Here is an 18,405-nt window from a genome sequence, read left to right on the forward strand (position 1 = left end):
ATATTTTTAAGATGATATTTTTTGACATATATCCATGTAAGAAAGCTAAACCCGCAGGGACCATGCAGTTCTGGGGGCAATGGTTAATGTCAGGTTTGACTCAAGAAAGTGGAGGGTAACTCTAATTTCATTGGATCAAAATTCCTCCACTTGTTTGATATATTAATTACCGCCTTGGGCGGCGGTAAAAAAAAAAAAAAAGATTACCGAGACGTACAATGGCTTCAGGGAAATAAATTTGACAGTCAAGGACCCCACTGGAAATAAGTCACGTTAGGTGACCTTTAATGGGGGGTTAATCGAGGTCATTTACACATATTTTGTAAGGCACCTGTATTCATTTAAAGATTAAGTAATTGTGCCTGAATAAGCTTACTTACTGCGCTTGCCTGCTACTTACTTACTTACCTACTTACTCACTTTGCTTGCTTTCTTGCTTATTGTCAAACAATGGTTTAAATAACGCGGAGTGTCCTGTTACCTGCAATGTACAGAGGCTTCATTTCCCTAACATACATTTGGCATTTTAGAATAAAAGAACGGATATATTTTAGCCCTAATAAAGTTGCGGAATATTTCTAAGACCTGCAAGTATTATTTGAGTTGAAAATAAGTTTAATTACTATATATATTTTTACTGGAGATTATGTTCGGATCATTAGCGCCTAAATAAAACCTTCAGCTTAAATTTTTGCAGTAATTGGTCCATATCTAAGAAAAACAATTGAAAACTAGTAATAAACACGGAAAATAATATACCGAAATGTTATATACTGACTGAGTTTTCGAGAAGGATGTTCACGAGAGTAGACTTAATAGTTTGTTAAATGTGTGGAGAAGGTTGAGACAAGTGCTTGGTAGCAGCGACGTCCAGTGCTGTGTTGTTCTTGTGTCTAGTTATATATACCTCCCAGTTTTCTGTTTTACCGTTTTCACTCTTTATGACTGACACTACAGCGTTATGACAAGCTCTAGGATACTGCTGGAGTGCCGTGTTAATTGTATTGTCCCGTCAGAGCCGTGAAAGGTATAGCCGTGAGGTACAGTGTGTTGGCCTGGGAGAGCTTCCTCGCATGCAATAGTTGTGGTAATTGCAAGCTCTTCAAGATGGGCACTGTGCCTAATAAAGGATAGAGACCGTAAAGATTATGAGGTGAAGAATGATGCCTCAGAAAGACAATCGCATGTAAGTTAAGTTTCTCTTAAAGTTCAGTAACTCTTCGAGGCTGGCATCACAATGGTAATATTTTTTGGCAGTCGATTTTAATAGCCAGTCATTTCAGATATTAGAAAACCTAATGTTATATACTAATAAAATAGTATCACAGTTTTTTAATTGTATTAAAAATTTATCTTCTCTGTTACAAGGTAATGCATATCAATTAAAAACCTTAATCCATTTTTCAGATGTAAAGTTTTATACATTGACACTCACTGAGGCACTTAACACCACAACAGATATCATCAGTAACATATAAACTCTGGTAATTAATACTAACAAGTGGTTTAACAAGACAGGAATCAGGAGACCTTTTGGACAACCTGACACCATTTCAAGGAACCTCGCACGTTCTTTCATCACATCACCTACCTCTTGGAACTTGCTTTTATGCCTACATGTGCTGTCATTCTTTACCCTTTTATATTAGAAGTGATTAAGGTCCCAGGACCGAAATACTATTTGTAATATGTCCTATTGTTTGCTCATGTCTTTTTAAACCACTGTCACAGACACTCCTCAACACTTCCTGCCATGTGACCTGTACAAGTTTAATGTTTCTCCATAAATATACACAATAGCCATCAAGAGTTCCATCATTGCTGCATATAGTAGCACCAGCACTTTCAAATAAGGTATATAAAACTGACAAATGTGTAAAATGCTTGTGCAATATTACACAACTTAAGAAAATGTTTCACCCATTAGGGTTTTATTGATTAAGCTTCTGGTGGGTGAAATATATCCTTAATGAAGTTACCTTAAGTCGCACAAGTCTCTTAAACTTGAAGTCCTGAATGGCCCATGCAGTTTGTATTTTTGTGTGTGAATGTAATGCTTGTTACTGAAGTTTGTGAGCAAACCTTGTAAACAGAATATACAGCTGTCGAAGTACATTTTTATGATACCCACTTCAAGGGGAAGGATATGTGCATAGTCTTTAATTGTACATCATGGCCTAGATCAAGTGAAAGGTGAGGTGCTGTGGACACAAAGAATTCGGTAACAGCATCCATCATCCAAGACTGTGTATTAATGCTACCAGCAGATATCGGAAATATTGCCAGAACAAATGTAGTAATTTTAAAAACAAACTGTGCTGTGGTGGCTTTGTGGGCTTATTTCCTGCCAAGAGAAACAAACTTGTTGAACAAGCCATCAACAGGAAAGCCTGGCCACAGGCTGGGGTTCAAGGATATATCACAGGTAGCTAACGTGGGAAGAGCATCAATAAAAGGAAATTTTGTAGATCCCAACATGCAATGCAAAAGCTGTATTAGGCTTGAAAGTGTTATGGTTAGAGGCATATGTGTTATGTAGAAATTTCTAGTTTGGTTTGTCTTATGGTAGGTGCCAAGCCAAGTCTCTCAACAGTTCAAATCACCAATGCTGGCACATTTCCTGGCAGCAGGCTCAGTGGCTCTGTAGAATATATTGAGTTTGCCAATAATATAAATACATTAATTTATGCACTACTTTATGAATATGAGGGAAATGGACATGAATACAATCACTTTCAACACCTTTAAAGGTGTCCTCAGCCCATTTCCCTCAAGTTGTCAGCAGTTATTTCCTTTCTCACTACAGTAGATACTTAATTTTTAAATATCATTGTGTTATCATGTATTGCTGCTTTATCACAATAAACTGACAAAAACATGTAGTGGTAGCTACAGTACTGAAGAATTAAGTCACAATACCATGGCTGGAGCAGTTCACTGGTAACTACTATATTTAACCCTTTGAGGGTCGACAGGCCCTCTCCGAGACTCGTTCTCAGGGTCGGCCAAATTTAAAAAAAAAAATAATTTTTTCTTATGAAAAGAGAGAATCTTTTCCCGATCATAATGACAGCAAAAGTATGAAATTTGATGGAAAACTTACGGAATTATGCTCTCGCGAAGTTAGCGGTCTCGGCAATGTTTACGCATCGGCGATTTTGCCCACTTTGAGCCCCATTTTCGGCCAATTCCACTGTACTAGTCGACAAAAAACATGAATATTTCGCTAGAACTCCATTTTTTCTATCGAATGAGTGCAAGAAACCACCCATTTACCAATTTCAACTATCCAGTACAGTGGTCAGAATTTAGCAATTTTGCCAATTTCACACAAATTTCAAAAGATGTCAATTTCTGAATAGGGTCCAGAATAAACAAGAAAGACATTCCTGGCACTAAAATGACATTTCCTCTGTTCATTAGTCACGTCTCAAGGCCCCTCTTACATTCTTTTGTTTTCCACTTTGAATTTTTATTCTCACAAAAAAATAGAAGATTTACTGTTATGCAGACTACTGCATTAGTGTAAAAAATGGTATAAATAATATTGGTGCACTTGCGAAAGAATATTAGACTCACCAGTTGACGTGTATTGGACGCTTGGCATGATTTGTTTACTTTTGAACTTTGGTAAAAATCAAACATTTCTGCTACTTTGAGCTCAATTTCAAGGTACTTTTCATTGTAAAACCAGTCAAAATCATCTCCATTTCTGTAATATGTCTTCCATTCTATAAAATGAGACCAAGAAAACTAGAATACAACAATAAATACCATACGAAAATACAGTGCAAAGTCGCTGTTTTATTCCAAAAAAACGGTCAGTTTTTTTTTTTCTCATTATGCACTGTGTGCTGCAGGATTTTTTTTATACTGTGCACACTGTCCACATATACCCATTCTTTCATATGTAGGCCTACCAGCTTTCTCCCACTGGACTTGAGGGCGCTAGAATTTAGGCATACTAGTACGTCAAAAACCCTGGGTCGTAAGCCGTACTAGTATGGCCGAAACCCTCGGAGGGTTAAATACAAAAATAACATGGCAGTATTGTATCAAGAATTAAATGGTAAATACATGATAATACATTGATAGTAATAATCTAATATGTCATTGGATATTTCACTGATGTTTTACATGTAATATGGTTGCACTGTAAATGGTGACTAACACTGACATATATGTAAACAGAACACATACATGGCACAAAATCGGAACTTGTATTGAGATGTTTTGCCCATCACTCAAAGAGAACAGAAGTTTTTGGAGTACAGTATATATAGTGGGTCAAGGCTAGGTGCTGCATGTGGGGATGGAGATAAGTGATGGCCATGTCAGGTTTGGGCTGGAAGAATCTGGCAAGAGCTACTCAAATTATAAAATTACCAGAGTTCTGTGTGATGGTATTGGTAACTGCTGAAAGCAGATTCTAAGCAGCATCTGTTGTGTTGGTCAGTTTCTCAGATGACTAATTTGGTATCTATAAAATTCATTAGATGGTTGTGGGAGTTTGTGTACTGCATAGAGTTTGCAGTCACTTGACTTGATCAGCTGTATCAGCCATGTTGACGGTCAGACATGCCATTTTCATTTACTAGCCATCACTGTGATGAAACTAAGAATTATGAGACAGACATGTCACAAAGTTGCATTGTGGCTGCTGATCACACAAGGCATCTGACAGAACAAGAATTTGTGACACACATGCAGAAGGTGGCAGTTTTAGGTGCAAGTGTAGAAGTCTTCAAGAGGATACTTGACAAATGCCTTCATGAAATGCTGGATCAACCAGGCTGTGATGAATGTGTGGGGCAGTGGGCCACCACCAGCAAGAGCTTGGTTCACCAAGCAGCCATCAGACAAGCCTGGCCCATGGTTGGGCTGAGGGAATAGGAAAACTCTCAAAACCCATCAAAGGTGTGTTATCTGTACACAGAGCCTTGGATTTATTTACACCCTTGGAAGTTGCATGGAACATGTCTACCTGGTTCCCTCAAGAGAGGTGCCACACTGGTGAGGGACACTTGATCTATGAACATGACCCTTGTGGGTTTAACACATCATCCTGATTAAAATAGAAATGCCTTCCTGGTGAAAAGCCTGTCAGTATATGCAGGAGAGAAAATTAAAGGTCTATAAAAGCAGAGATTTAAAAATTTTGAAGCTGGCTGGGTGAATGATGCCATGGTATGGCATGTACATACAATCCAGTAAAACAATGGCATTGTTGCTAGGGTAAAGAATACATTCATATATGTATTTATTTTTTATTGTATGCGTATTATTTTCAATATCTTAATACCCTTGAATTTATATTCAGATTAGTAACAAACTTGCACACGAAAATCACTCCCTATGAAAGCCAAATACTCTGCAGATGATGCAACATCCCTCCAATGAAAAGCAGAGGTGCCACTAGCATGTTAAGAGACAACACAATATGTACCAGGGGCCCAAGACTGTTCAACTGCCTCCCAGCATACATAAGAGGGATTACCAATAGATCCCTGGCTGTCTTCAAGCAGGCACTGGACAGGCACCTTAAGTCAGTACCTGACCAGCTGGGCTGTGGTTTGTACATCGGGTTGTGTGTGGCCAACAGTAACAGCCTGGTTGATAGGCCCTGATCCACCATGAGGCCTGGTCACAGACTGGGCCACTGGGGCGTTGACCCCCGAAACTCTCCAGGTATACTCCAGGTATAAAATTTTACTTATATTAAAAAATTAAATTGGCTATTAGGGTCATTTCACCACACTCACTTCTGATGTGTAAGTTATTAGAAGTCTTAACTAGACTATTTGAAGCTTACAGTAAGCTTTCTTATAAAGCTAACCTAGTGTAAATTTTTATAAATTAAATTTTTCAGTCATACTTTCAAAAATCACTCTGTAAAAGAGAACTAATATATATAATATATATATAATATATATATAATATATATATATGTATTATATATATAATATATATATATGTATTATATATATATATATATATATATATATATATATATATATATATATATATATATATATATATATATATATCGTGCCGAATAGGCAGAACTTGCAATCTTGGCTTAAATAGCAACGCTCATCTTGCCATATAGGACAAGCGAAAATTTGTGTATGCAATAATTTCGCCAAAATCATTCTGAACCTAACGAAAAAAGTATATTTCATTTTGTTTGTTTAGTATTAAATTACTGTAAACAAATCTAAAATATATTTAGTTGGGTTAGGCTAAAATAAATTGTTCTTGTTATAATAAGGTTGGGTAAGTTTTCTAAGATTCTTTTGGAGCAAAATTAAAAATTTTTACATTAACATTAACCCTTTGAGGGTCGACAGGCCCTCTCCGAAACTCGTTCTCAGGGTCGGCCAAATTTAAAAAAAAAAAAAATTATTTTCTCTTATGAAAAGACAGAGAATCTTTTCCCGATCATAACGACACCAAAAGTTTGAAATTTGATAGAAAACTTACGGAATTATGCTCTCGCAAAGTTAGCGGTCTCGGCGATGTTTACGGATCGGCGATTTTGCCCACTTTGAGCCCCATTTTCGGCCAATTTCACTGTACTAGTCGACAAAAAACATGAATATTTCGCTAGAACTCCATTTTTTCTATCGAATGGGTGCAAGAAACCACCCATTTATAAATTCAACTATCCAGTACAGTGGTCAGAATTTAGCAATTTTGCCAATTTCACACAAATTTCAAAAGATGCCAATTTCGGAATAGGGTCCAGAATAAACAAGAAAGACATTCCTGGCACTAAAATGACATTTCCTCTAGTCATTAGTCACGTCTCAAGGCCCCTCTTATACTCTTTTGCTTTCCACTTTGAATTTTTATTCTCACAAAAAATATAAGATTTACTGTTATGCAGACTACTGCATTAGTGTAAAAAATGGTATAAATATTATTGGTGCACTTGTGAAAGAATATTAGACTCACCAGTTGACGTGTATTGCACGCTTGGCACGATTTGTTTACTTTTGAAGTTTGGTAAAAATCGAACATTTCTGCTACTTTGAGCTCAATTTCAAGGCACCTTTCATTGTAAAACCAGTCAAAATCATCTCAATTTCAGTAATATGTCTTCCATTCTATAAAATGAGACCAAGAAAACTAGAATACAACAATAAATACTATACGAAAATACACTGCAAAGTCGCTGATTTATTAAAAAAAAATGGAAAAAGTTTTTTTTTTCTCATTATGCACCGTGTGCTGCAGGATTTTTCTTAGACTGTGCACACTGACCACATAGACCCATTCTTTCATATGAAGGCCTACCAGCTTTCTCCCACTAGATTTGAGGTCGCTAGAATTTATGAGTACTAGTACGTCAAAAACCCCTATGCGTAAGACGTACTAGTACGACGAAAACCCTCAAAGGGTTAATGAAAAAAATATATCTTTAAACGTATAAGAGAAAATTTTAGAAAGGACTTAATTTTAAATGAGTTCTTGCTAATTGACCAGTTTTACATATTCGGCACGACATATATATATATATATATATATATATATATATATATATATATATATATATATATATATATATATATATAATATATAATATATATAATATAATATATATTATATATATTATATATATTATATATATTATATATATATATATATATATATATATATATATATATATATATATATATATATATATATATATATATATATATATATATATATATATATATATATATATGAACATGATTTTGTTAAGCCTTTTGAAGGAATACTTTTTGAAGATATATAATATTTTTCACAACTACATTAAAAAATATTGAAAAATATTCAGTATTTTATGAAGATTTTTAGAAATACTTTGATGTAACTAAGCCAGTCACTTGAATGGCATATTCTCACTTGCTTATACATTTACTATACATTAATTTATGTGAATTGTGGAAAAATATTTGAAAACTGTTATATATGATGGGAAGGTAAAAGTTATTGTTATAGTTAGTCTGTAACCTGTATAGCTACTCTAATTATTTAACCCTTCAACTGTCAGCAGCCCCCAAAATGAAAGCCCCTTCTGTGTTGGTATTTTTTTTTAAAACTAAATAAAAAAAATTTCTAAATGGTAGAGAATCTTTTTCTAATGGCAATAACACTAAAAATGCAAGTTTTTATGTAATTCTTCGAGAATTATGCATTTGCAAAGTTGGAGATTGGGGAGCATTTTGCACAATTTCATCCACTTTAAAACTATTTTAATCAATTCCAGTGCTCAAACTGACCCATTTTCTGATTGTTTCACTAGTATGCCTTCTGTAATATCCATTGGTTGCAAGAAACTGCCCATGCAACCATCAGAATTATCCTGCAAAGTGCCCAGGGTTAGGTAATTTGGTAAATTTTACACCGTTTTTAACAAATTCCATTTTAAAAATGGAATCCAAAACATAAACTAGTTATTCCTGACACTAAAACTCCCTAACATTGTTCATTAGTTACTTCTCTAGGCCTGTTCTTTATAACACTTGCCCTCCATTTTAAATCCATCGTCTCACACACACTTCTTTTTACCAGTTTCTTGGTAATAAACTTGGTCATGATATAGGGCCATTCCAATTCTTGAAGAAGACCTAGGAAAAGTCCATAAAATGGGCTGGAGTGAGGGGTAGGAAAACTCCTACCCATCTTTAGGAAAAAATTTTTAAATTGACCATTTCTTGCCATTTGAGGCCTATTTCTGGCCACTTCCTATCTTCAGCTAACCAAAATTTTCACCATTTCATTAGTATGTTTTTTCAGTCTAGGGGCACCAAGAAACAGCTACTATAACCATGAAATCACCCTAAAAAATGCCCCAAAATCTATTCTAACCCAAACATGGGGGTCAAAGATTGACTATTCTTGTCATGCCCTGCATTTGCCTTTTTTTTTTTTTTTTTTAAATGCTTTGCACTCTCCACACAGATTCATTCTCATGCCAAATTTGAGGGCTTAGTAGGCCTACAGCACTGATGCTATTCTCAGTAACCACTAACCAACAGTTTAAGGGTTAATGTTAAATACTGTGCCATAGGGAGCAATTTTGTGGCATAGTCTTCCCGTGTAAGCTAGAAATACTGTACTGTATACTGAGTTTCAAATGTTAAGTTGAAAGACGTTTGCTTACTTTGTGAATTGTCTTCCATATTTCAAATGACTCCTCATAGCATCTTGTTGCATATTATCACATAATTCAATGTTCAAGTTGTTTAATTATCATCACTATTTATACCTATATAACTAATATTACCACTTCAGTGTAACATTTTCACACTTAACATTTATTATTTTCATAATATTCCTGTATTACTTAATACAGTGGAACCTTGGTACTCGAACAACTCCCTACTTAAACAAAGCTCAGCACTCGACCAAACAAACATGACCTGCCAGAACTTCGCTATAAACTATTTCATGTTTCCTTACATTTTTTTTTTTATATTTGTATAAGTCATCATGGGGCCTATGAAGATTAACGATATCAGCCAACCAAAACGAAAATGGGTTGGGAAAAATTAGTTCTATACTCGAACAGATCGGCACTCAAACAGCCTTCTGGGATGAATTAAATTTGAATACCGAGGTTCCACTATTATTGTTTCAGTTTAACTGATTGTTTTATTTTTTTGCACTTAACACTTATTCTCAGCATTACGTACTTACAAATTTTTATACTTGCTGATTATTTTAGTCTATTTTTTAAGCATATTCATCCTTCCAGTAGAGCCTAAACAATGATCACTCTTGTATTAGCTATGGAAGGATGTGTAGGACTTTATCAAGTGAGTTTGTATCCTGATCAGCATTACACCGTTTTTAAAAAATTCCTGAATAATTTTTTCTCATATTCCATTTCATAGCCTTTATGGTTCCTTGGTAACACTTTTGCACTGTTACAAAGTTAGTTTTTTTTTATCTTGTTTGTTGTTGTTCCTTGTATTTGTTGCCTTATATTTTTCTTTGTTTTGTTATTTCAAGGTGTGTTGTCAAAGATGAACCTGCCACATTGTTATCTTAACTGAGTCAATTGGAAGAACTGAGAGTTGAGAGTCCATGGCATCACTTGTTTGTACTTTTATTTGATTGCTACTAATTGTATGATGTTCCAGTAGCCATATTAACAGCTACATATTTGATATATTTGGATATATGTGCATGTAGTATCACTCATTATCTTTACATAAAGGCATTGAGCATAGGTACTAGTGTAATGCAGTCAAGACATATGCCACAGTGCAGCAAGGTCATTTGTGACATAGATCTTGACCGTGTGCATATTTTTTTACTGGATATAAATAACGGCAATAATCAGTGGTCTGTAAATTATGTAGTAACCTTAGGATATACAGAAAAAGGATAAGACTTGTTTTAAATGCATTTACTACATTAATGCAATATAAATTTATGGTAATGTGTCTAGGTAAAAAAAAAATATGGAGAAATGTGATATAAAGTTGGTTATTTTTGAAACTGACACTTAACAAGTGCACATTAATACTTTAAGTAGAGCTTATGAATTGAAATGGGTTTTAAAAGAAAGATCAGTGCCTATCTTTATGAAACCATGAAAACTAGTATAGTGATGTCATTTATTAGTTTACAATTAATATATGCTAATGTGGACATACAGAATTAAACAAACTATGTTTTACAGAATGTATAAATTTTTCATATAATTTCTTTTTCAGTCTGTCAACAAATTCAAAAACTAAAAGATTCCCAATTTTCCAATGGTACCGTAAAATGTATTACTCTTATTCATTTGCAGAAAACTTCAGGTTTGGACTTTGGGATTACTTGACATGGAATAACTTTGTGTTGGTAATCAAAATACATTTTTCTTTTCAAAACATACAAAAATAAAGTACTGTACAGTATAAAGCATTGAAAAGCCCAAAGTATTTGCCAGCATTTCAAGCAAATTGTTAATCTGTTTAAAATATAAATATAAACATGTGAATGCTAGGTCTGTGTTCATACATCAGGGTGCCACTGTTTGCAGTTTAAGTTGCTTTATGAGAGAAATTTGTGATGGCTTGCACTGAAAAGCCATGTTCATGGAATGAACAAGCCAAGGATCAAAGGGGTGAAATATACTGAGGCAACAAACATCAGTTATAGCAGAAAATAAGGAAAGTTACATTTAACACACCAGCTCTACCTGTAATTCCCAGATGTTGTATTTATTTCGTAGAAGTGCCAAACCCATAGGGGTAGTACAGTGCTTTGGGGAATGGGGGCATTGATATTCAATCCAAGGAAAGAGAGGAACTCTAATCCTTAGATCAAGTATGCTTGTGCTCCCTGATGCATTGTTTGAGGCTTCTAGAGGTCTCTCTCCCACGTGTACAGTTGTCACACCCCTTCTTCCCACTTGGAAATTTTATGATTCCAGAATTTTTCGCTAGACTGTCTTGCTCAAACTGGACACAGCCTGTACTTTGACTCTTCTCCACAGGCAGCACTTGACCTTGACCCAATACGTATATATATATACTGTACTGCATAAACTTTGGTTCTCTGTATTGAATTGACAAAGCCCCTGGTGGATGAGTCATCTTAATAAATGTCTTAATACCACATTTGTGTCTTTCTTACATACCTTTACATGGATAATATATTACAGTAATTGAAGTTGAAATACAATAGTAGCCAAATTTACCTATAATCTTAATGGGTTTAGGACAAAAACAAGAGACCAGCAATCTTGCCAGTGTAAAACAATTACTGTATACCTCTGCTGAGTACAGTAGAACCTCTACTTGCGAGTTTAATCCATTCCGTGACCTTGCTCGCATCTGGATTTGCTCATTTGCAGAGTCAGTTTTCCTCATTTCAATTAATTGAAATGGAATTAATCCATTCCAGTGGAATTCTGTACTTCAATAATTTCCTTGATATCAACTCTACGGCTTATTTATCTATCACAGTTCATCTAATATGACATAATAAACAATATAAATAATATAGAAACCTGATATATACTCTAGAATAAAATATGTCATTGTGTGACAAGTGGAGGTGGCCATAACCGCTCCTGCATTGTTGTGATATTCACTGCCATCTAGTGATGGCCTTTCGAAGCTGTCCATTATTATAATAATTATAGTATACATTATTATTATAAATGTATTATTATTATACGTAATATGTATTATTATTTTACCATACGTAATATTATTATATGTACTATTATTATTCTACGTATTATTGTTATTTATTACCATTTGGAATTTTTATTCACACAAAAAATAGATATTGAAGGATGGGCACCTGGTACCCACCCTTCAATACCTCTATATAATGTTAGTTTTTATTAATTTGAGCATCTTTATTATACGTACTTCTACGTTATTTATGTTATACCTGATATATTTCTGGAATAAATATGATAGATAACCTTTATTGATAGTAATAGTATAATTATACAATAGTATTTTATAGTGTTGTGAGCTCATACCTCCACACGCCATAGTGAACTGAGAGTTACTGCTCTTGGTCTGAGGAATTAGACCTGTCGGTCTCCTTCCTCAGACCGAACCTAATTACCCCCCAATCCCCCCTTCCCTATCCCATCCTCCCCCTATTCCTTTCCTCCTCCTCCTCCTCCTCCTCCTCCTCCTCCTCCTCCTCCTCCCCACCCCTCCCTTTTGCCCTTCCTCTTTTTGGCCTTTGGGATTTTTCCCACAGGCACACTAGTTCATAGGTAGGGGGAAGGGTACCGGGGTCCATCCCATTCCGTTGAGGTTCTTGGCGGTGGCATAGTTTGCCTTGGGATCTGGATCACCTGGGGATGTCCCAATCCCTCTCCAGTATCCCGGAGGGTGGCTTTGGGTGTCTCTCGGGGGATGGGTGTATCTCTGGAAGCCACCTTTTGGATTCCGGCGGTGGTGGCCGAAGGAGGTATGCTTTGTGGCGGATATCCGGCCGCCCTCTCTTGTCCACCGAGGTAGCTCGGCAGATGTGAGGTTGCTATCCCGGATTGCTGGTTTACTAGCATGAAGGGTAGGGTATGGCACGGGTTCCATGCTGCATCTGCGCTACTTGCGGTGCTGAGGTCCTCTTGGGCGCGGAGGGAGATTTCTGGCCCTTTCATTCCTCCTAGGAACCATCCCTCCCCGGTCCCCCCTTTTTTTTATTCTTTTTTTTTATTTTTTTATTTTTTCTTAAAAACAAAAAGAAAGAAGTAACCTAACCATGGAGTCCCAAATCGATGACCCCGCTACCCCCGGGCCCCTTATTGTTACCGCACCCTGTTCTGACCTTGCCTCATCTTTTGACCACTCTTTGGACACTCCTAAGGCCCCTGTACCTCTTGCTGGTGCTGTTTCCTCAACCGCTTCAGGTACCGGGGCTTCCACTGACTCCTTCGATTTGTCTGACCTCCGATCTCCTTTGACTATGCTTCCGGCCTCTCCCTCTATGGTGCGACGATTTTTGAATCGCCAGCCTGTCTCACGTCGGACCGACTCTGGTCCCACTTCTAAACGCCAACGACAATCTCCAGACGATGTTACTTTGTTACCTTCCCATTCTACTCGGAAAAGACCGACACGTCATGCACTCCCTCTCCACATTCAGTTTCGGACCACACAATGGACTAAATTCTTTACTTTACGACCGACTTCTACTACCTATCTTTCTGACCATAGTATTGGCAAAGCACTCCTATGCCATGTTGGTAGAGATATTTCCTTTCATGCTCTTAAGAGTGGTACGCGCATCATCACAGTCCAGAATTCTACCCAAGCTCATGATCTTTCTCTTCTTTCACATATCGATACTTTTCCTATCACTATCGAAAAACATCATTCCCTCAATTCTTGTAGTGGTACTGTTATTCTGCCCAATACCTTAGTCCAGCAGAATTTCCAGACTTGTGGCAATGACGTTCTCGAACCGCTGGAACTCCAAGATCTCCCAATTCTCAAGGTAGACACTTATGTTCTTCCCGCCCGCGGGCAAAGACGATACCCTTGCAATGTGGCTCGTTTAACTTTTGACAGCCGTGAACTCCCATCCTCTCTTTATGTAGCAGGACATCGGTTACAAGTTTGGAAGGTGATCCCTACACCACAACAGTGTAGGAATTGCTGGCGATTTGGCCACCCAGCAAAATATTGCAGATCTATCGCCGAATGCCCAGTCTGTGGTGCCGATGACCATTCTAATACAGTGGACCCCCGGTTCGCGATACTAATCCTTTCCTGAGAGCTCATCGTAAATCAAAAATATCGGAAAGCGAATCAATTTTCCCCATAAGAAATAATGGAAATCAAATTAATCCATGCAAGACACCCAAAAGTATGAAAAAAAAAACTTTTACCACATGAAATATTAAGTTTAATGCAATAGAATAGTAATTACAATAACAACAATAACAATAAATAACAATAAATAACGAAAGAATAATTGACACTTACCTTTAATGAAGATCTGGTGATGATTGATGGGATGGGAGGAGGGGAGTGTGTGGATGGTGTTAGCATTTAGAAGGGGAATCCCCCTCCATTAGGACTTGAGGTAGCAAGTCCTTTTCCGGGGTTACTTCCCTTCTTCTTTTAATGCCACTAGGACCAGGTTGAGAGTCACTGGACCTCTGTCGCACAACATATCTGTCCATAGAGGCCTGTGCCTCTCGTTCCTTTATGACTTTCCTAAAGTGGTTCACAACATTGTCAGTGTAAGTCACCAGCACGGCTTGCAATAGCTGTCTGAGGGTGATTTTCATCCATGAAGGCTTGCACTTCAAGCCACTTTGCACAGATTTCCTTAATCTTTGAAGTAGGCAACTTCTTCAATTTCTCTCTCCCCTCCTCCGAAGCAATTTCCTCAGGTGTGGCCTCTTGCTGTTGAAGTTGATCTAGCAGCTCATCAGTGGTTAGTTCTTCATTGTCCTCCTCCACCAACTCTTCCACATCCTCCCTACTAACCTCCAACCCCAAGGACTTCCCCAATGCCACAGTGGATTCCTCAACTGGCATAGGCTTCTCAGGGTTAGCCTCAAACCCTTCGAAATCCCTTTTGTCTACACATTCTGGCCACAGTCTTTTCCAGGCAGAGTTCAAGGTCCTCTTAGTCACTCCCTCCCAAGCCTTACCTATAAGTTTTACACAATTGAGGATAGTAAAGTGATCCTTCCAAAACTCCTTTAGAGTCAATTGAGTTTCTGTGGTCACTTCAAAGCACCTTTCAAACATAGCTTTTGTGTACAGTTTTTTGAAGTTGGAAATGACCTGCTGGTCCATGGGCTGCAGGAGAGGAGTGGTATTAGGAGGCAAAAACTTGACCTTAATGAAACTCATGTCCCCACAAAGTTGCTCTGACAAGTCTGTAGGATGACCAGGGGCATTGTCTAATACCAGGAGGCACTTAAGGTCTAATTCCTTTTCAATTAGGTAATTTTTCACACTGGGGGCAAATGCATGGTGCAACCAGTCATAGAAAAAGTCCCTAGTGACCCATGCCTTACTGTTTGCCCTCCACAGCACACACAAATTAGCCTTGAGGACATTCTTTTGCCTGAACGCTCTGGGAGTTTCTGAGTGATACACCAATAAAGGCTTCACTTTGCAATCACCACAAGCATTGGAACACATCAACAGAGTAAGCCTGTCTTTCATAGGCTTATGTCCTGGGAGTGCCTTTTCCTCCTGAGTAATGTAGGTCCTGCTTGGTAATTTCTTCCAAAACAGGCCTGTTTCGTCACAATTAAACACTTGTTCAGGTTTCAATCCTTCAGCCTCTATGCACTCCTTGAATTCATGCACATATTTTTCAGCCGCTTTGTGGTCTGAACTGGCAGCCTCACCATGCCTAATCACACTATGTATACCACTACGATTCTTAAATCTTTCAAACCAACCTTTGCTGGCCTTAAATTCACTCACATCATCACTAGTTGCAGGCAATTTTTTTACCAAATTGTCATGCAACTGCCTAGCCTTTACACAAATGATTGCTTGAGAGATGCTATCTCCTGCTATCTGTTTTTCATTTATTCACACCAATAACAGTCTCTCAACATTTTCTAACACTTGCGGTCGCTGTTTCATAATCACAGTTGCACCTTTTGCAAGAACAGCTTCCTTGATTGCCATTTTCTTGCTCACTATAGTAGAGATGGTTGATTGGGGTTTACTATACAACCTGACCAGCTCCGACACACGCACTCCACTTTTGTACTTTGCAATTATCTCTTTCTTCATTTCAACAGTCATTAGCACCCTTGGTCTCGAAGGGTTGGCACTGGGAGCTTTCTTGGGGCCCATGGTGACTTATTTTGCAAAAACAGGCACCAAAAACAGTGATAATATGGAATGTACAGAATGTATCCTTAGATGCGCATACACTGGCTGGCTTGTAAACACTGGCACACACAGTGCAGTTCACGCCACACATGGACATGTCTTGTATGAACCACATCGCATACCGGGTTTTGTATCGGGAAGCGAGGCAAATTTTCTGCGATATAATGCATTGGTTACCGGATTTATCGGATACCGATAGCATCGCGAACCGGGGGTCCACTGTACATCTTGCAATCGACCTCCCTCTTGCCTTAATTGTCATGAGGCTCACCCTTTGTACTCTCGCTGTTGCCAGGTCTACTTAAATGAGCGGGAAATTCATTGCCTCAAAGAGGCAGAAGGTCTCCCTTATGCTATGGCAGTTTCTCATCTCCGCCTCCAAGGGAGACTACCCCGTGTTTCTTATTCTCGTGTTTCAAAACGTCCCCCCACTTCTGGGGTCCCATTTTCTGCAGCCTCCTCTGTAATTGCCAGTCCCATAGTCACTCCTGTATCTAATTCTTTTGCTGTCCTGGGCTCAGACGTCCCTACTTCAACACCTCAGTCTGTCCTCACTTCGTGTTCTCCCTCACAAAACCCGGTATCAACAAGACCTCGTACGACACCTCCTCCCAATTGTCCCTCTACTTCTCAGAGGTCCAACAAATCTTCTTTAACCCCTCCTTCCCTTCATCCAACTCCACATTTTCCCTTCCCGGTCTCTGTACCTAGATCTTCCCCTTTCACTGGCTCCGTTACAAGTGTGGAGGTTCATCCTCCTCCTTGTACTGTGCCTTCCTCCCCTGTCCCCTCCCAAGTTTCTTCCTCTTCTGCCACCTCCCGGGTTTCTGCCTTTTCTGTCCCCTCCCACACTTCTCCAGTTCCCTCCACCCTTTCGCCTTCCCCCCCTACCTTGGTACAGTCCATTACAGCTCTGATCTTTACTCAAACTCCTCCTCCTTCCATCTCCAATATTGTCTCCCATACGACGTCTCTGAACTCCGAAACACTTGAAGCAATCTCTGAATATATTGCAGAGACCAAACCATCAATGGACACTGATCCACCCTCTGTTCCTTCTCTTTCCTCTTCTCCATCTGCGCAACTCCTTTCTTCACAACGCACCATTCCTTCGCTACTTGAACGTTTTCCTTTGCCACTGCATGTGGACCTTTCTAACCCTTCTAGTCCGTAGGTACCCTTACCTGCGGATTTCAGGTATCTTTATCGTTGCCAATCATGGCCTATTTACAGTGGAATATTCGCGGCCTCAGGGGTAATCGGGGTGAGCTTCAGATGTTGCTCTCCCAGTTTTTCCCTGTTGGTGTTTGCTTACAGGAACCAAAATTACACTCTGCCGTTATCTATCCCATCTCAGGCTATAATTTATTATATTCTTCAGATCCTTTTCCTGATGGGACCTTTAATGAAAGTGCTCTTCTTCTACGCACTGATATTCCATACCATCAGCTATTTGTTTGTACTTCGCTGCATTACACAGCAGTCCGTATCCACTTGCATAGGTGGTATACACTGTTCTTTGTATCTCTCTCCTTCTCGGGCATTATCTATCCCGGATATTGCCTTTCTTGTTTCATCATTACTGCCACCACTTCTGTTACTTGGCAATTTTAATGCCCATCATTTCCTCTGGGGGGGGGGTCTCACTGTGATTCCCGTGGCATTCAGTTAGAGGATTTTCTTGCTACCCACCCTCTCCATGTTTTAAATACACGTACTCACACCCATTTTGATCCTCGGACTCGTACTCTCTCTTGCATCGATCTCTCAGTCTGCTCTTCCTCCGCTGCATTAGACTTCACCTGGTCTGTTCTCTCGGATTTACATGACAGCGATCATTTCCCAATCGTTCTTACTTCCCCTTCATATTCACCACCTCTTCGTAACCCACGCTGGCAATTTGATCAGGCAAATTGGAACCTTTACTCACAACTAACTGTTTTTAGTGAGGTTCCTTCTTCGTCCTCCATTGATGAGCTTTTACACCTCTTCTCGTCCTCCGTTTTAACCGCAGCTTCTCATTCTATACCCCAAACTTCGGGCAGGCATTCTCGGAAAGGCATGCCTT

At 38.4% G+C, this 18,405-nt stretch overlaps 1 protein-coding gene across 6 annotated transcripts in view; it reads left to right on the forward strand.

Annotated features, from left to right (window-relative positions):
* The first annotated feature begins 828 nt into the window (after positions 1-828).
* The window catches only part of LOC128689228 (uncharacterized), a 101,726-nt gene continuing 84,149 nt past the window's right edge, over positions 829-18,405 (forward strand). For 4 of the 6 annotated variants that reach the window (XM_070086324.1, XM_070086328.1, XM_070086323.1 and 1 more), the window contains exon 1: positions 829-1,186. The gene's annotated coding sequence lies outside the window, so the exon portion shown is untranslated. The remainder of the gene's footprint in view (positions 1,187-18,405) is intronic. The other 2 variants (XM_070086325.1, XM_070086326.1) reach the window with 2 other exon arrangements.

The sequence above is a fragment of the Cherax quadricarinatus genome, chromosome 18 (assembly GCF_038502225.1).
Source record: "Cherax quadricarinatus isolate ZL_2023a chromosome 18, ASM3850222v1, whole genome shotgun sequence".
Taxonomy (NCBI): domain Eukaryota; kingdom Metazoa; phylum Arthropoda; class Malacostraca; order Decapoda; family Parastacidae; genus Cherax; species Cherax quadricarinatus.